The sequence below is a fragment of the Theropithecus gelada genome, chromosome 8, assembly GCF_003255815.1.
Source record: "Theropithecus gelada isolate Dixy chromosome 8, Tgel_1.0, whole genome shotgun sequence".
NCBI classification, from domain to species: Eukaryota; Metazoa; Chordata; class Mammalia; order Primates; family Cercopithecidae; genus Theropithecus; species Theropithecus gelada.
This window is the reverse complement of record NC_037676.1, coordinates 105,547,539-105,568,429: the sequence shown is the minus strand read 5'-3', so window position 1 is coordinate 105,568,429 and position 20,891 is coordinate 105,547,539. Positions and strand designations below refer to the sequence as shown.

The window sequence follows — 20,891 nt, the reverse complement described above, 5'->3', positions numbered from 1 at the left end:
ATTGACAGGTCTAGGCTTGAGTTGGGTGAGACTGGGATATAATGAGAGGGACAGAGATAGAGAGGGGAGATAAAATATATATTTCCAAGCAAGTATAAGAAACTATTAACTTTGGGTCCCTTATGGCTGCATGGAATAAGTGGGAGTCTGATGTGGAAAGGAGACTGTTGCCTCTCTTTCACATCAATCATGCATGACTTTTATAAAAACACTTTGGAGGAAAATAGGAAAATTTCACAGTATAGTATATGCACAACAGCAAAAGGCAAAAATGAAATAAATACACAAAGGTAAAAACAACAATGATATACCATACAGAGTTATTAAAATGGTCAAAATCCAAAGCAGTGACAACACCAAATGCTGACAAGAATGTACAGCAACAGGAACTCTCAATCTTTGCTGGTGGGGATGCAAAATCATGTAGTCACTCTGGAAGACAGTTTGGTCATTTCGTATAAAACTAGACATACTCTCACCATGTGATCCAGCAATTACACACCTTGGTATTTACCCAAAGGTGTAGAAAATTTATGTTGACACTAAAACCTGTACATGGATGTTTATAGCAGCTATGTTTATAATTGTCAAAACTTGGAGGTAACCAAGATGTCCTTCAGTAGGTGGATGGATAAACTGTGGTACATCCAGAAAATGGAATCCTATTCAGCACTAGAAAGATGGGCTATCAAGCCATGAAAAGACATGAAGGAACCTTAAATGTATATTCCTAAGAGATATAAGCTAATCGGAAAAGTCAAAATACTACAGCATGATTGCAACTACGTAGCATTCTGAAAATATGGAAAACTATGCACAGGTGAAACTACGCAGACAGTAAAAAGATTGGGCCGGATGTGGAGGCTCACGCCTGTAATCCCAGCACTTTGGGAGGCCAAGGCGGGTGGATCACCTGAGACTGAGGCTGGGAGTTCCAGACCAGCCTGACAAACATTGAGAAACCCCGTCTCTACTAAAAATACAAAATTAGCCGGCCGTGGTGGTGCATACCTGTGATCCCAGCTACTCAGGAGGCTGAGGCAGGAGAATAGCTTGAACCCGGGAGGCAGAGATTGCGGCGAGCCGAGATTGCGCCATTGCGCTCCAGCCTGGGCAACAGAGCAAAACTCTGTCTCAAAAAAAAAAAAAAAAAAAAAGTTTGGTGGTTGCCAGGGGTTAGGAGGGAAAGAAGAATAAATAAGCAGAGCATAAAGGATTTGGGGGCAGTGAAACTACTCTGTAAGATACCTAATGGCAGATGCATGTCATTGTGCATGTGTCAAAACCCACAGAATATAAAACATCAAGAGTGAACACAAACTACAGACTTCGGGTGATAATGATGTATCAATGTAGGTGCATGGATTATAACAAATGTACCATCTGGTGGGGGATGTTCATAGTCGGGGAGGCTGTGCATGTTTGAGGGCAGGGGGCGATATGGGAAATCTCTGTATTTTCTGCTGTTTTGCTGTGAACCTAAAGCTTCTCAAAAAAATACAGTTGAAAAGGAAAGAAGAGGAGAGAGGAGGGGAGGAGGGGACAGGAAGGATTCCATGAAAACTTCCCAGAACAAGACTGACATCTTGCTTTTGAGAGTCTGGTGGTTAAAGGGTGGAAGGAGTTGGGGGCTCCTATCTGGACCTTAAAAAGGCATGGGCAAGAGGAAGTTGAAATTACCAGAGTTTCCTAAAACATTAGTTACATAGTGGGTGAAATAAAAGCAAGGTCTGTGCAGACACACAGGCATTGACACTACTCTGCCTAAAGGCAGTGGTCAAATCCCTAGCAGTGGGCGGGGGGTGGGGATGGGGGTCCTAGGGGATTCCCACTGCCCCACATTAATTAAGTTAACAATTACTAAGCTGTACTCTGTGTGTGTGTGTTAGGGGTGGGGAGAACTGCACCAGGGCCCCAAGAGGTATCTCAGAAAAAACCCACAATGGCAGGGAAATAAATGATACTGCCTCCTCTAATGGGGAAATTAGATAAGGCGGAAGAAATTTCTAGAAAAGTGTATATATCTTGGTCATGTTTCATCCAGTTTTGGAAATGGAATTTCCATTTAAGATATCTCAAAACAGAGAGCTATATACTACCAGACTTTGCAGAAAATGTTGGAATAGACACATTCCTTGGCTTTTTTCCTGTTGGGCTGGTTTAACTGTAGTTGAAATGTTGGCAGTCCATTGTATTCAATAAGAAAAACAGGGGTTTAAGACATTTTGTAATTATCTTGAGCTTCAGGGAGACTATATCTAGGAGAAAAAAAAAAAAAACCTGACCCATCTTGGATGTCAGGCATGATTATTAAACCTGCTTTTTTAACATTTTATTTAGCATTTGATTCCCTGCTTAAGACTTTTGCATAAGCTTGTCTCGTATGTTTCTTAAACCTGATTTACACACATTTCCAATTGTGAACAGAATGGAAACTCTCATACTGGAGAACTAATTCTCTTTTGGAAAAGGAGTGTTTCTTCTACTTGCTCCCATGTTTTTGGTAATGAGTCTTTTTTTTTTTTTTTTTGAGACAGAATCTTGCTCTGTCGCCCAAGCTGGAGGGCAATGGCACGATCTTGGCTCACTGCAAGCTCCACTTCTGGGTTCACGCCATTCTCCTGCCTCAGCCTCCCAAGTAGCTGGGACTACAGGCGCCCGCCACCACGCCCGGCTAATTTTTCATGTTTTTAGTAGAGACGGGGTTTCACCGTGTTAGCCAGGATGGTCTCAATCTCCTGACCTTGTGATCCGCCCGCCTCGGCTTCCCAAAGTACTGGGATTACAGGCGTGAGCCACCGCGCCCGGCCGGTAATGAGTCTTTTAAAACATTTCTCCTGATCATAGATTCTAGGTTTCAAGCTTAACAGTGAGATTACGCAGAAATAGGCAGTAAGAAAATGACTTTCAGGTGGGAGAAACGTGGAAAATGAACAAGATATTTGGTGACATCCCAGACTCTGTAAAGAAAGCCTGGTGAAAATAATAAGGAAATGCAACTACTAGGTTTTGTGAGTGCAAGTATAGTCCCTGCACACAATCTTCCCATTAGGACGGCTAGCAGGAGGCAGTGTGGTGTGGCTAATAGCAAGAGCTGTGGCTTTAGACTTTTTGGGTTCCATTACTGGGCTGGGCATTTACTAACTCTGTACCTTAGGTAAGTTCCTTAAGTTCTCTGCCATGGTTTCTATATCTGTGAAATCAGTTTCATAACAATAATCAATTTTTCGCTGCTTGTTGTGAGGCTTAAGAATTAATTTGTGCAAAACACTAAGACTATTGCCTGGCAAGTAGTAAGATGCCCAATTAATGTTGGATGTTACTATGTCCATTGAGGAAAGCCCCTGGAGGCCTTCTGACATACAGGCAGATGATAGTGGCATGAACTATTCTGACAGGGACATCAGGCCTTCCTTTTATCTTCCCTTCATGTCAGGAGGTGCCTATGAGAATCATGCAGCAACCATTTCTTATTGCCCTTGAGTTTATGGGTCAACTGGCTGGTTCTTCTGGTCTCCACTGAGCTTGCCCATGAATATGTGGTGAGCTACAAGGCAGCTAGGTTGTTCTGCTTCTAGAGGTTGGCTAGCTATTCACTGGGACATTTCTATTCTCTTCCATGTAGCCTCTCATCCTCCAGCAGGCTAGTCTAGCTACAGTTTGTTCACTTGGTAGCCTCAGGGTTTCAAAAAGGAGATTGAAACTATGCAAGACCTTTTGAAGCCTAGACTTAGAACTGGCATGAAATGTCTTTTGCTGCATTCTTTTGGGCAAAGCCAGTCAAAAGCCAGCACAGATTCAAGGGGTGGGGAAATACCACCTCTCAATGGGAGGAGCTTAAGAGTCATCTTACAAAAGAGAACGCGTAAAGGGAAGGGAATAACTGCAGCCATCTTCCAAACAATCGTCTACACTACACAATTTAATAATTTCTTGTTCAACATTTCTGGCATGTGGTCATGTACCTGGAACATCTTCAAAAATGGGTAGGTCACTGTTTTACTAGGCAGCTCTCACTGTGGGAATGTTTTCCCTTATTATCCCTTTGTAGAGACACAGACTCACAGAATCTGAATCACAGAATTGAAGGTCATTCAGGCAGTGGACTCTTTGAAGCCAGGTTCCTGTACAGGAAGCCACAGGAAGTCTGCAATTTCCACTGATTTGTCCCAGTTATACCTTTTGGAGCAAAACAAAACATGTATTTGTTACTCGTTTGTTTTTAAGAGCTTCTAATCAAGGCCAACATGGGCATTACATAACAGATACATGCTCCATTCCAGCCACTGTTTATTCATGGTCCTTTATTTATTCATGTGCTCAATATATATTAAGCAGTTTCCATGGGTCAGGAACGCATCTTAAGGTAAGTAAGGTGTGGGGCTTCAAGTCACTTAGATGTGGATTTAAGCCTCATTTTACTATCTGCCAACTGTGTGAGACTGGGGAAAGTTATTTAATTTCTCTAATTCTCAGTGTCCTCACCTAAAAAATGAGTATGATTATCCCTACCTCACAGGGAGATTGCGATAGTTAAATAAAATAACAAATATAAAGTGTCTGGCCTATACTGGAGACTCAGTTAATGGTAGCTATTAATCATTATTATTAAGGGATAATAATATTCTGGATATGTTTTCTGTGATCTCACCATCTTCTGTTGTGGTCTCAAAATATTCTTCATGTCTTGACAATGGTTCCTTTTTTGTGTTTCAGACAGAGTCTCTCTCTGTTGCCTAGGGCTGGAGTGCAGTGGTGCCATCTTGGCTCACTACAACCTCCACTTCTCAGGTTTAATCGATTCTTTTGCCTCAGCCTCCTGAGTATCTGGGACTACAGGTGCCCGCCACAACGCCTGGCTAATTTTTAAATTTTTAGTAGAGATAGAGTTTTGCCATGTTGGCCAGGCTGGTCTCAAACTCCTGACCTCAGGAGATCCACCCCCTTCGGCCTTCCAAAGTGCTGGGATTTCAGTGAGCCACTGTGCCTGGCCAATTTTCATATTTTCAGTAGAGACGTGGTTTTGCCATGTTGACCAGGCTGGTCTTAAACTCCTGACCTCAGCTGATCCACCTATCTCAGCCTGCCAGAGTACTGGAATTAAAGGCTTGAGCCACTGTGCCCAACGAACAACACTTTCTTCTTTAGAATGAGTATTGTTCTGCATATACACTAGAGTATAGCATAGTGGTTTGAGGAAATGGCCTTTGCAGTCAGACTTATCTGTATTTGAATCCTGGCTCAGTCATTTACTAACTCTGTTATTTAAACCCTCAAACCTCAGTGTATAAGTCTGTAAAACAAGACGAAGAATTCAAAGCTTTGGTATGAGAATTATAAGAAAGAAGGTATATATAACCCTTAGCTTGGTGCCTGACACCTAGTGCGTCCCTGCACTGCCCACTCTCCACTAAGTGGAAGCTGTGCATTTTATTCAATGCGTTTTTGTTATGAGCAGCACGGTGCCCTGGAAAGAATCAGAAGAAAATGGGTCAATTCACTCCAGCTCTTGGAGTCTTCAGCTCAATGTGTAAGGAAGGGGACCAGTTCTGTGGTCCCCAGGTATCTGATAGCCCAGCAATTGCTTCTTCCAGATTGTTCCTTTACTTCCTTTATCAGAAATAGAATTATGTAGGAGTGTTGTAGTGTAGAAAGTGCATGAAAATGGAAATTCACAGCCCTTCCAGATGAAATAATCCCATAATTGTGAGCATCTTGGCTACCTAGGAATGTGCCAGGCCACCCTGGCTTTGATGATCAAGTATGACTGTCTGGAAGGTCAAAGTTGGAAAGAAATTGCCCTCTTTGTCTAGGCATTATGCCAGGAGTTAAACAGAATGGTGTTAAACAGAATACAGGGCATCACAGCAGCTGTAACTGAAAGGGCAGGCAACTAGATAGTCTGTTTTGAAAAGCACTAATGACCACGGGCTAATTTCCTTTCGCTGGCTACATATTGTTCGGAGGTAGAAAGGAAGATTGGAGCAAATTATTCACTTCCATATTCTAGTGCCTTACAATATTTTTTAAAAATCTGAGTCTTGGCAAATGATTTCCTTAAAGATAACTCCCCCAGACATGATGAGTAGATTTAATATGAGGAGAGGATTGCAGAACAATTGTGGGACTTGTGACTTTTTTAATGTAAAGAGCTCCCACTAGTGTTAATAGAGGGTCCACAGGAAAAATTCAGTGCAGTACACAACATTGCCTGACTTTGGTGAAAAGCCTGATGTGCCATCACATATTATGAATAGCAGCCCACTGCAGCTGCATGCAGCTCATCTTGTTATTGTTGGGTTTGGTTCCATTTAGGACTCAGCATTGTTTTATGTTTATTCTTCTTTTTCCAAAGGCTCCCTGTAAGTTATCTAAGAAAAATACCATGTCCAAGATGTAGTTGAGCAATGAAATTTTTTTTGTTGTTTGTTGCCCCTATGAGAAAATCATTTCACTCCCAGGTTGTCTCATTAGAACCGTTTCTGACTTAAACAAAGGTGCTTCTTTAACACAGTTGCAAGAGTGGTTCTGTCTTGTGAAATTCCTGTCATTTCAATTAGAATATTGTTCTTTAAGAAGCTGACAATATATAGGCTGTATCAACATTATTTGTCTAAGAGATAGATCTCTAGATGCTCATCTATTCTCTTAAACCACTGAAAGAGCAAAAGAGATTGTGGGAGAGATGTCTAGGTTTGGCACAAAATATGACATTTCTTAATAAATTAAGCCTCTGAAATGTATTAGAACTATTATAAAATACTTGTAAATATATATAACTCTTTTTTATCTTTAAGCCTATGACAAGGAAAAGTCAACATAAACATACAGTGCAATGTGTTCTGATTAAAGTCTTAGCATGTCAGAATGGTGTCAGAAAAATCACCCCTGGGAACAAAACAGCAAAGAGCAAGAAAACTTATATCACGGTGTCAGATCCAACAAACATTATTTTGACATAATCATGAGCTTCCATAACATATGATAATTAAGTCAGTCTTCCATAATAGTATGAAACTTCCATAATGTATGACAATTAAGTCAAGGAAAAATGATTTGTACTATAAGAAGAAGAAGAAGACATTGAAATTACCAGCTAGACAAAAAGATAATAACATAGAAAAGAGGGAGAAAGAAAATATTTAGCAAATACATTCACAAAATTATAGCTAAAAGGAACATTAGGAGACAAACTCTTACTCTGTTCACCATGATCAAAGTTTTGAAAATACTTCTTTTAAGTGATAATTATAATGAACATTTATTGGGCACTTACCATGAGTCAGGTCTTTGCAGAATAGTTGCATCATCTTGTTTAGTTGTTCCAATAACTCTTTCATCCTAAGAGGTAAGTATTATTATTATTGTCACTTTTCCAGATGGCCGCCAGAAATTGAGGAACTTGCCCAAGGCTACGCAGCTTGTGAGTGACAGAGCCAGGGTGAGAGCCATGTCTGTCTGAGCATTATGATCTTCTGCCAATCATTTGCCTGCCTACTCCTAGCTCCAATCTCATACTTCCATTATCTGCTTTGCATCATAGATGCTAACTCTATGCTGTCCAGTATGGAAACCGCTAGCCACATGTGGCTCTTTAAATTAAACAAATTTAAAATTTAGTTCCTAGTCATCTCAGACACATTTCAAGGGCTCAATAGTCCCCATGTAACTAGGGGCTATTGTATCAGACAACACATTATAGAACATTTCCATCACAGCAGAAAATTCTGCTTCATGTCAGGAGGTGCTTATGAGAATCCTGAATTCTAGACCCTGTAAACAACATTTTCTTTCAATAAACTCTCAGTGCCAATGGAAAGCACTGATGGGAGGTGGGAGAAACCACTGTTCTTCCTCTAACAACCTCTGATGGCTACAGACTGTGGTGTCCTTTGGCAATTTTGAGCAGCACTAGCTGTGGGCTACAGTTGCTGGTAAGCAGTATGTAGCAGTGGTGGCAGCTGCAGGCCCTGGTCATGTGTTAGTGGCTCTGGCAGCAATAGCAAGCCTCAGCAGTAATAGAAATGAATGCCTGACGGGACTGGTAACAGCAATTTCTTCCTTTCTTTTGCTCCAGCCTTAGGGTGGTAACAGATTCCTGCAGTTGCTAATTTCTCAGTTATCTCATAGTCTCATTTTTACTCCTTCAGCGCTTCCAGCACTTTCTTCTATTAACTCCCCCATTTGAAATACCTAGAGTGTTTCTTACTAGACTCCAACTCTGAGTCTAAATTCTTAACCAGTAAGTTATGATTGAAAGAAAATGAAAAGAGTTAAGATTTAACAAATGTAGAGTGACTATTATCTAGACCAAAGCTGGAGTGAGTATTAGCTAGAATGAAAGCCTAAACAATCAAAATACTTTGAGAAGCAGAGCTATAACTATTTTTTCTATGGTAAACATTTATTACTTACATAAAATTTTTTTTTAATTTAGAAGTTATAGATCTTCCCTTGATCTTTAATCTTACCCTAAATTTTTATTGACAAACCTAAAATCAGATTTATTAGGAATACTGAAATAATCAATTAGATTAATTCCATGATTAATCAGCTGATTTTAGTCTCAAAAAAATTACAGCTTACACCTACTGTACTTAACATATTCAAACTTAATACTACTCATTAATGGTTCAAGAGGTTGAAGATACAGAGGATGGGAAGATCCTAGAATGTAAATTCTATTATTTCTAATAATCCATAATATACAATATAGAAATCTATAGTATCTATGAGTTTCTATAGAATCTATAGTTTCTATGAATCTAACTGCTTAAGAGAACTTTCCACAAAGGAGATATTTGATTGTTGACTTCCTGCTTATTCATGCTCCTCCCACCAACTGTTGATCAGGGAGAGAAATAGCAAAAGAGGATGAGATGGGACTTCCAAAATGATGGCTCAGGAGTTACATGGATCTTCTCACCAGCAAAACAGTGATATAACTGATGAAAACTATTTTTAAAAAATCAAAGTATCTGGAAATTGTCTGAAGGGAATATGACAATGAAGAAACATTCATTCAAGAAAGTCTACTAAATTTTGTTAAGAACAGTGGCAGTTTGTGGCATTTGAGCTGCAACCAGCTACATTACTCTTTCCTCTGCCTCCAACTCTGTGTTACAAATGTTCTACTCCAAGTGTTTGCAGCCAAGAAGACAGCGGCTCTTTCTCTCTCAGTCTGGGGTCATGGTTCACCATGAAAGGGCGGGCCACTAGAAATTCTCACCCCTAACCCTCAGTACCATGTTGCAGAATCTCTGTAATTCTGCAGACAAATTATTTTAGTGTATGTAATATATGTAATTAAAAAGAGTTGTATTTAATGTATGTAATTCTGCAGAAGAAAGGTAATTTTGGACCGCCATGGCTGAGAGAACTGGGTCTCTATTCTGCCTTCCAGTCACTATTGATAAGTGAAAGCTCTATCTCAGGCATTGCAGACAAAGAATACTCGGACCACAACTCATCCCTATCCCAACTCATAAAATAAAGGGTCCATACCAGAAGGAACAAGTCCAAAAGATCACAGGCTGCTAACCCTGCCCACATGTCCACTTATAGGGTGGGGGGTGCCACATTAGATAAAGCATGTCTCTATCTTCAGCTTCATTGCAGTTGTATAGGATTTTTACCCAGAAGGAAAGGCAGATCGTAAGGACAAAGAGCTCTGCCAGAGGAACTGATTTTATTTGGAAAAGAGAATAGAGAAAAGCCTTGTTGAAAACAGTGAAGATCTTTGCGGAGAACAGTTAAGAGGAAGCTGATAGCTCTGCCACAAATAAAGTGGCAGAAAAACCAAGAGACAGCAAAGAGATAACTAAGAAGAGCTCTTCTGGGATAACACAGGAAAGTTGTGTACCTGTGCTAGGTTGCACCCACTCAGGGCAATCAGAGCAAGGCATGCACAGACTTGAAAACATTCCCCAACCTGCACACAGACTCATCAACACAAGTGACTTAAATATAACCCCATGAGCAAGTACTGACTACACAATATTCTACTTTACCACCAGGATGACTCCTAGGAAGTCAGGCTTAAAAATAATCATAGTCATCCCTGGCTCTCTGGAATACTGTGTGCATGCCCAAAGCTTTGTCCTCCTAGGAATGATCAGAGAGGGAATCTTCAAGCTAGTTGTCACTGGATAAATGTAGGACAGAAACAAATAAAAACAAACTCCATGAATTGTGACAATAGTTTACAAATCACACATACATCCAGTATTAAAGTACAAATCTAACTAGCTAAGAGAACTGAAGCACAACCTTTGACCAGTAAGTTGCTTATGCCAATCCAAGGACAATCTGTAGGTATCCAGGTTAAAAGATAAAATCAAGGGGGAAAAAATCTGAGCAGAGACATTAGAGGCTGCACACTGCAGGGGAAAGAGATGTCATGCATTAGTTCAGCTTAATCACCTAACAAATAAGCAAATGACAAGGAAAACAACACTCTCCTGGGGTGGGGTGAGAGGGAATCAGTATCCAGAGTTATTACATTATTTAAAATGTTCAGTTTTCAAAAAAATTACGAGACATGCTAAGAACCAGGAAAATGTTACCCATACATAGGAAAAGAATTAGTAGAAATAGAAACTAACTTCAAAAGGACCCAGATGATAAACTAAGCAGACAGAGACTTTAAGGAAGCAATTACAAATATGTTAAAAGAGCTAAAGAAAACCATACTTAAAGAATTAAAAGAAGGTGTGATGACAATGTCTTATAAAATAGAGAATATCAAGAAAAGTACAGATATTATTTAAAATAACCAAGTGGAAATTTGGAGTTGAAAATTGTGATAACTGAAATCAAAAATTCACTAGAACGGTTCAACAGTAGATTTGAGCTTGTAGAAGAAACATCGAACTTGAAGACAGATCTTCTGAGATAATTCAGTTTGAAAAACAGACAGAATAAAGAATAAAGAACAAGGAACAAAGTCTCAGAAAAATGTGAGACACTATTAAGGACGCCCACATATACATTAGTGTGAGTCACCAAATTAGAGGAGAAAAAGGACAGAAAACATTTTTGAAGAAACAATGCCTGAAAATGTCCCAAATTTGATAGAAAACATATACCTCTAAGAAGGTCAATGAATTCCAAGTAAGATAAACACACTCACTTTTCACTTTTAAAATGTGGAAAGACAAAAAGAAAATCTTGCAAACAGCATGACAAAAATAACTAATCACATACAAGGAAATCCTAAGATTAACAGCCAGCTTTTCACCACAACAGTGAAGGCCAGAAGGCAATGGGATGACATATTAAAATGCTGAAAATAAAAAAAGTCTGTCAACTAATAATCTTATATCAAGGAAAACTATTATTCAAAAATGAGGATAAAATAAAGACATTCCCAGATAAACAAAAACTGAGATAATTTGTTGTTAGTGTATACACTTTACAAGAAATAATTATTCAGCTGTAAGCAGGTGAAACAAGGTGGTAACTCAAAGCCATATTAAAAAAAGAAAAGGTGACCAGTAAAGGTAATTATGCCTGCAATTACAAAAGATAGTATAATTTCACATTTCTTCTCCTCTTTTTCCTTGACTCACATAAAAAGAAATTACATAAAACAATATGTATGTAACTGTAGTTTAAGGACTATAATATAATATAATCTATTTGGCAATTACAGCACATAGAAGGCAGATGTAAACAAAGCTGCACTGAAGTAAGGAAATGGTACCAGAGTAACTCAAATCCACAGGAAAAAATAAAGAGAACCAGACAGGGCAATAGGAAACTTAAGGTGACAAACTCTATAAAGAGATGCCTGCTTTCCATTCTTCTCTTACCTTCTTTAAAAGATACAAAGTTAAATTAGTAATAATTATGTCCAGTTATCATTGAGTTTGTAATATATATAGACATAATATTTATAACAGTAATTGCCCAAAAAAGGTGGAAAAGGATTAGAATTATATCTGAGTAAAGTTTCGTATTTAATTAGAATCAAGTCAGTACAAGTTTAAAGTAGGTTCTGATAAGATGTATATTGTAGGCCCTGAAGCAACTGAGAACACAACTTTCAAAAGTAACTTTAAAATATCATTCAGAGGCCGAGGGGGGCAGATCACAAGGTCAGGAGTTCAAGACCAGCCTGACCAAGATGGTGAAACCCCATCTCTACTAAAAATACAAAAATTAGCCAGGCGTGATGGTGAGTACGTGTAATCCCAGCTACTCACGAGGCTGAGGCGGGAGAATCACGTGAACCCAGGAGGCAGAGGTTGCAGTGAGCCAAGATCATGTCACTGCACTCCAGCCTGGGTGACAGAGTGAGACTCTGTCTCAAAAAAAAAAGAAATTAATGAAATTAAAATGCAAATGTATTCAACAATCCAACCCAAAGGCAAAAAGCAGAACTTGGTCTAGTGAATACAAAACAAAATTCAGCTGTATTCTATCTACAGGAGACATATTAGATTCAAAGATACAAATAGCTGAAAGTATAAGGATAAAAAAAAATACATAAAAACAACAACCATAAAAAACCTGGAATGGCTATACTAATAGATAAAACTGACTTCAAAACAAAAAGCATTACTAGAGACAAAGGGAGACATTATGTAATGATAAAAGGGTCAATCTATTAAGAAGATACAACAATTACTAACATATATACACCTAACAACAGAATGCCAAAATACATGAAGCAAAAACTGGCAAAATTGAAGTATGAAATAGAATTTTGGGAGGCCAAAGTGGGTGGATCACTTGAGGTCAGGAGTTCTAAACCAGCCTGGCCAACATGGCAAAAGCCCATCTCTACTAAAAATGCAAAAAATTAACCAGCCATGGTGGCAGGCACCTGTAATCCCAGCTACTCTGGAGGCTGAGGATGGAGAATCACTTGAACTTGGGAGGCAGAGGTTTCAGTGAGCTGAGATTACTCCACTGCACTCCAGCCTTGGCAACAGAGCAAGACTCTGTCTCAAAAAAAAAAAAAAAAAAAAAAAAAAAAAGCATGAAATAGACAATTCAACAATAATAGTTGAGGCCAGATGCTGTAGCTAATACCTGTAAGCCTACCACTCTGGGAGGCTGAAGTGGAAGGATCATTCGAAGCCAGGGTTTCAGGACTAGCCTGGACAACATAGCAAGACTCTGTCTCTACATAAAGCAATAAAACTGGGCATGGTGGTGTGCATTTATACTTCCAGCTACTTGGGAGGCTGAGGCAGGAAGATCGCTTGGGCCGAGGAGTTCAAGACTACAGTGAACTATAATGGTCACTGCACTACAGCCTGGGCAACACAGTGAGATCCTGTCTCAAAACAACAATAACGACAATAAAACCTCCCCCTGATTTCCTAATAATAGTTGGAGATTTCAATACTCCGGTTTCAATAATGGATAGAAAAATGAGGCAGAAGATCAATAAGGAGATGAAAGAGTTGAATAGGGCCATAAACCAACCTGACCTAACAGAGATCTATAGGACACACGCCATCAACATTTTGCTCAAGAATACACATTTGCAGCAGAATACACATTTTGCTCAAGTGAACATGGAACATTTTATAGAATAGACTATATTGTAGGCCACAAAACAAACCTCAATAAATTTAAGGAGAATGAAATAATACCAAGTATCTTTTCCAATCGTAGTGGAATTAGATTAGAAATCAATAACAGATATGTGGGAAACTCACAAATATGTAAAAATTAAACATGTTATTAACCATGGTTTGAAGAAAAAAATCACATGGAAAAATCAGAAAATATTCAAGATGAATGAAAACAAAATATAACATATGAAAACTTATGGTATACACCTCATGGAAAACCTGATCCTAAAATTCATATGGAAATAAAAGATATCTAGAATAGCCAAAACAATAATGACAAGAAAAGGACAAATTTGGAGTACTCACACTCCCGATTCCAAAACTTACCACAAACTTCAAGTAATCAAGATTGTGTGTTATAGGCTTAAGGATAGACATATAGGTCAATGGAACAGAATGGAGAGTCCAGAAATAAACTCATACATCCCTGGTTAGTTTAGTTTTGACATCAATAGGGGAAAGAATAGTCTTTTCTGCAAAGGATATCCACATGCAGAAGAATGGATTTAGACCTTTATTCACACCATATGCAAAAATTAACTCAAAATGCATCAAAGACCTAAATGTAAGAGCTAAAGCTATAAAACTCTTAGAAGAAAGCATAGGAGTAAATCTTTATGAACTTGGGTTAGGCAGTGGTTTCTTAGATATAGCACCTAATGCACAAAAAGCCAAAGAAAAATAAATAAATTGGACTACAGAAAAATTAAAGCCTTTTGTGCTTCAAAGAAACTATGAAGACAATGAAAAACAACTGACAGAATGGGAGAAATCTGGAAATCGTGTCTAATAAGGGTATTGTATCAAGAACATATGGAAAACTTTTACAACTCAACAATAAAATAAATAACCTGGTAAAAAATGAGGAAAGTACTTGAATAGTAATTTCTCCCAAGAAGATATATAAATGGCCAATAAACACATAAAAAGATACTCAACATCATTGGGAAAATGGAAATAAAAACTACAACGAGATTCCACTTCACACATGCTGGTATAGTTACAAGAAAAAAAAAAGAAAGACAGTAACAAATGTTGGTGAGGAAGTGGAGAAAATGTGTATATTAGCCTGCTCTCATATTGCTATAAAGAACTACCTGAGACAAGGTAATTTATAAAGAAAAGAGGTTTAGTTGGCTCATGGTTTCACAGATTGTACAGGACGTGTAGCTGGAGAGGCCTCAGGAAACTTACAATCATGGCAGAAGGTGAAGGGAAAACAGACATGTCCTACATGGCTGGAGCAGGAGGAAGAGAGTGAAGGAGGAGGAGCTAGATAGTTTTAAACAACCAGATCTCATGAGATCTCACTCACTATCATGAGAACAGCAAAGAGGAACTCTGCCCCAATGATCCAATCATCTCCCACCAGGCCCCTCCTCCAACACTGGAGATTACAATTTGACTTGTGATTTGGGTGGGGACACAGAGCTAAATCATATCTTTCTGCCCCCAGCCCCTCCCAGATCTCATGTTTTTCTCACATTTCAGAACACAATCATGACTTCTCAACAGTCCCCCAGAGTCTTAACTCATTCCAGCATTAACTCAAAAGCCCAAGTCCAGAGTCTCATCTGAGACAAGGCAAGTCCCTTCTGCCTATGAGCCTGTAAAATCAAAACAAGTCAGCTACTTCCAAGATACAATGGGGGTACAGACATTGGGAAAATGCTCCCATTCCAAAAGGCAGAAAAATAGTCTAAAACAAAGGGGCTACCAGGCCCATGCAAGTTGAAATCCAGTAGGGCAGCCGTTAAATCTCAAAGCTCCAAAATCATCTCCTTTGACTTCATGTCTCACATCCAGGCCACACTGATGCAAGGGGTAGGCTCCCAAGGCCTCAGGCACCACCCCTGTGCTACTGTGGGGTACAGTCCCCAGGGCTGCTTTCATGACTGGTGTTGAGTGTCTGTGGCTTTTCCAGACACACAATGCAGGTTGTCAGTGGATCTACCATTCTGGGCTTTGGAGGATTGTGGCCTTCTCCTCACAGCTCCATTAGGCAGTGCCCCAGTGGGGACTCTGTGTGGGAACTCCAACCCCACATTTCCCCTCCACACTTCCCTAGAAGAGGTTATCCATGAGGGCTCTACCCCCACAGCAGACTTCTGCCTGGACATCTAGGTGTTTCCATATATCTTCTGAAATCCAGGTGAAGGCTCCCAAGCCTCAACTCGTGCCCTCTGCACACCTGCAGGCTTAATACCACATGGAAGCCCTTGATACCACAAGGTTTATGTCTTACATCCTCTGGAGCAGTGGCCTGAGATGTATCTGGAGCCCTTTAAGCCAAGGCTGGAGCTGAAGTGTCTGGGACACAGGGAGAAATGTCCTGAGGTTGCACAGGGAAGCAGGGCCCCAGGCGTGTCTTCTGAAACTACTCTTCCCTCCCAGGCCTCTGGGCCTGTATGGGAGGGAGGCTGCTGTGAAAGTCTGAAATGCCTTCTAGTTCTTTTCCCCATTACCTTGGCTGTTAACATTTGGCTCCTCTTTACTTATACAGATTTCTGCAGCTGGATTGAATTCCTCCCCAGAAAACGAATTTTTCTTTTCCATCACATGGTCAGGCTGCAAATTTTGTAAATTTTATGCTTGGCTTCCCTTTAAAATACAAGTAGATCATGTCTTTGCTCATGCATACGACCACATTAAAAGCAGCCAGGTCACTTTTTGAATGGTTTGTTGCTTAAAAATTTCTTCTGCCATATACCCTAACTCATCACTCTCAAGTTCAAAGTTCCAAAGATCCCTAGAGCACAGGAACAATGCCACCAGTCTCTTTGCTAAAGCATAGCAAAGGTGACCTTTGCTCCACTTCCCAGTAAGTTCCTCATCTCCATCTGATACGACTTCAGCCTGGACTTCATTGTCCATTTCACTGTCAGCATTTTGGTCACAACAATTTAACAAGTCTCTAGGAAGTTCCAAACTTTCCTTCATCTTCCTTTCTTCTTCTGACCCCTCCAAACTGTTTCAACCTCTGCCTGTTACCGAGATCCAAAATTGCTTTTGCATCTTCAGGTATCCGCATAGCAATGACTCACTTCTCTGTTGCCAATTTTCTACATTAGTCCGTTCTTACATTGCTAAAAAGTCGTTCTTGAAATGGGATAATTTATAGAGGTTTAATAGGCTCACGGTTCCACAGGTTGTACAGGTAGCATGGCTGGGGAGGCCTCAGGAAACTTAGAATCACGGCAGAAGGTGAAGGGGAAGCAGACATGTCCCACATGCTTAGAGGAAGGGGAAGAGAGCAAAGCAGGGAGGTGCTACACACTTTTAAACAACAAGATTCTGTGAGAACTCACTATCATGAGAACAGCACAGGGGAAATCCCCCCACCATGATTCAATCACCTCCCACCAGGCCCCTCCTCCAACACTGGAGCACAATTCAACATGAGATTTGGGTGGGAACACAGAGCCAAACTATATCATTGGAACGCTGATTTTTGCTGGTAGGAATGTGAAATGTAGCCATTGCTTTCTATAACAATTTGGCAATTCTTTAAAAAATTAAACTTAAGGTTATCAAATGACCCAGAAATTTTACTCTAAGGTATATATCCAAGAGAAATAAAAACCTATGTCTACACAAAAAGTTGTGCTCAAATGTTCAGAGTAGCATTATTCAGAACAGCCAAAAAAAAAGTAGGAACAACCCAAATTTTCATCAACTGATGAATGGATGAATAACATGTAGAATACTCACACAATGGAATACTATTTGGCCATAAAAAGGCATGAAGTTCTAATACATGCTGCAACATAGATGGGCCTTGAAAACATTAGGCTAGGTGAAAGGAGCCAAAAGACCACATTTTATATGTGGCCATTTATATAAAATGTTCAGAATAAGAAAATGTATAATGACAGAAAATATATTAGCATTTGTGTGGGGCTAGAGAGGGCCTAACGGGGGAATGGAGATTACTGCTGATGGACGCTGGGTTTCCTTCAGGGGAGATAAAAATGTTCTAAAATTAGATTGTGATGATGGTTTTGTTTCTACTAAAACAATTAAATGGGTGAATTGTATGGTACGTGAATTATATTTTAGTAAAGCTGTTTTAACAAAAGTAAGAGATTGTGAGAAAGTTGGATATAGGACACCGTATCACAGGTTCAAGGAATGTTTATTAGATCTCTAGTAGTTAGAGAGTAAAAATCCCTTATCCACACTAAGTGAACACATATATCTCTTTGTCCCTGGAGTTTCTGAGTATTGTGTTCTTTGTCACAATTACTGGAATAGAACCAGTGCTGCTGTCAATTGGGAAGTGATGAATGTTACGGCATGAAACCAACACAGATGGTGTTGGGCAATGTAGCTCCATGGGGATTTGAGAGTTCTCCTAATATGGGCATATTTTTCTTGAATTTCTGCTGACATCTGACCTCTAAATAGCAGAGGTGTTGGGAAAGGCTCAGGAAATGGTCCTGACTCAGTTGATAGTTTCTATAGACTCCTTGCAAATAGGGCTATGTTAAGTTAGAAGTCAAAACTAATGAAAGTAATCTTAACCACAGTACTGAAAAGACCTCCTTTCCTAGAAAATAATAGCATTTTAAGAAGCCTAGGGACAATTCTAGGCCAATAAAAATAACAACAACAATAATTACCACCACCACTGCTATGTACTAAGTCCATGTATTGGACATTGTGTTACATGCTTTAATATGATTAAGTATCTAGTAGGTATTGAGTTCTTATCATGTGCCCAGCTCTGTGCTAAATGCTCTTTGTTGATTCTTAAGACAACCTTCTGAAATAAACAATTATTATGTTCATTTTATTTATTAGGAAACTGAGGCTAAAGAGTTTAGTATTCTGCCAAGGCCAGCTAATAGTTACAGAGCATGGTTCCAAACTCAGAGCTGTCGGAAGCTTAAGCCCATGTGATGAACCATGAATGTGATTTTACCTAATGTAAGCCTTGCAGCAACTCTGCCAAATAAGTAGGATTATCCTTATTGGAAAGGATGATTGCTTATTCCTATTACTCCACCTGTCTCCAGGCAGAGAAGCTTTCATTAGTACAATACACCCAGTAACTTTCTATTCCCTGCAGGAAGAGTTTGGAAGAAAGATCTTTATAAGCACGGTTGATCCATTTATCTCCTATTTCTCTCCCATTTCTGTCTTTGTCTCTGTCAAATCTGCCCACCAGCAGCTACTGTGCCTTTACTCCTGCCTCTCCATGCCTCAAGGAAGGAATGAAGAGGTCTCTGCTGTCCATTTGAGCCAGTGACTGGGTGAATATGCCTGCCCAATTCTAGCATGCAGTATTAGGAAGCCCACTCTTGCTGTGCACCTAAGCCCAGGTTTTCCAGTATCAGCTCTTTTATTAATAAAGTTGGCGTTGTAGTTTCCAGCTACCTGACCTCTTTGGCTATCTCATGATTGGTTTTGAACTTGAATGGGAAATATGGATGCCATTTATAGGGCCTAGTATAGTCCCAAAATCCATTTTGTGTATGAGGTAACCTTGGCTTCAGAGGGTTTATGTGACTTGTTTATTTTTCATAGAAGAGTACTGCTGAGCCTTATATAAGAGACACAGTTATTATTGAGGATCTCATAGTGGTTTGAACTCAAACAAGTATAACCCTTTCTATCCTCAATGCCTGAGTGGTCTATTACTGCTCTTCTACCAATCTCTAGTGCTCCTTTAAAGGTGGCTAGGGCTGGTCCAGTATCACTTCCTTGAGCAAGGGAACTCATCTCTTGCTTTTGGAGATTCATTTACCATCCATTGTTAGTTCATGTACCTATGATGTTCAGTACACATATAAGAAACTATCATCTTCCTCAAAACCACACTGTCATCCTCTAAAGTTATCAGTGGGTGGGAAATTGACACTGAAAGGCAGCTGATGTTAGAGCCCTATCTCCTGTCCTCTGAGATCTTCCTTTCCCTTAGGAATCTCACATTCATCACAGCTGTCACCACCACAATGCCCCCAGGGAACTCTGACTCTCTTTTCTCACATGCATGGATTCTCCTTTTAACTTCCCATAGCTCAGCTAAGACTTTCTTGACACTCAGGGACTCCAAAAGGGAATTGCTGTAGAATAATTGGCCCCTAGATATAACTATTCCCAAGAGCTCTCTTACAGGCTGTCTCTACCAGGCCAAAATTTGGGGCAGGTAAGATTTTCAGCATCCCTAAAATCACACTAAGAAGATAAACATGGAAACAGCTTGGAACTGGCCTACCCATAGTGAGGTGGTACTGACCACCTGAGGTGGAAGCTGAGGTGGAAGACAGCTTAAATGATTTGGAGAAAAATGGAATACATTAATCTCAGAAAACTCTACCACTGTAGAAAGAGAGCTAATATGGAGACAACCACAGGCAGTCTAAGATACGCTGAACTACTACAGACAATAATTCAGCATGAAGGAGTGCTGGCAGGTATGGTGTCAGAGCAAGCTGATGGAGGGTCCTTCATTTCCAAGCTGTGAGTACAGCAGGCTATCAGGCTTAGTTCATAAGAACATCTCCAGAAAGACAATCTCTATAAAAACTGCTTCAATAGAAAGAATGCAAGATGTAACTGCTTCATAATAGGACTGATATTTTAAAAAACAAATGAACGTACTAGAAGACTAGATGGATGTGCTTCTCAAAGTCATCTCTGTGGGAGGCTTCATCCTCACTCTAGATTTGTTGCCTGTAGTAGCTATTATTGATTACCCGCTCATAGCCTATCCATACTTATTCATCGTTCCTTTATATACCAGTGGCATCCTATTGGAACCACCTGTGACTTTCTTAGGGCTTTCTCTTGGCCAAGCATTGGAAGGCCAGCAGTATTGAAAAGTTAATAGTGTTGGAAGCACTGGCCCTCAACTGATGACAAAGAAAAAATATAAGATAAATTCCCCAGCTTCTTTGCCCCTTGAATGGGTCAAGTCTGTGGTGTGTTCTACCCGTTTTCCAGAGGTCCCATGATTTTAAACCCTAGCTGCTCAAGACAATTTCCTGATCATTGATGTACTCTCTGTTGGCTAATTTTTAGATAGTATGGAATATGCTCAAAATATGATACCCAAAGAAAAAATCAAATGCCAAAATTGTATACACCGAATGAGTTCAATTATGTATAAGTGTGGGTGTACACACATCAAAAGAAATATGGAACGAAAGATATTAAATGTTTATAGTGGTTATTTCTGGGTGTTGAAATGTTAAGTGATTTTCCTTTTCTTCTTCATAATTGTCTCTATTTTTCAGTTTTTTCAATATACCCTGTATTTCTTTTAAAATCAGAACAAACCATCATAAGTTATTTTAA

General features: G+C 39.6%; 1 long non-coding RNA gene across 1 annotated transcript in view; it reads left to right on the top strand.

Moving 5' to 3' along the window:
- The window catches only part of LOC112630431, a 32,463-nt gene extending 12,006 nt beyond the window's left edge, over window positions 1–20,457 (top strand). The window contains exons 3-4 of the long non-coding RNA XR_003120870.1: window positions 18,763–18,844; window positions 19,710–20,457. This is a non-coding gene — a long non-coding RNA (uncharacterized LOC112630431). The remainder of the gene's footprint in view (window positions 1–18,762; window positions 18,845–19,709) is intronic.
- Window positions 20,458–20,891: the final 434 nt, after the last annotated feature.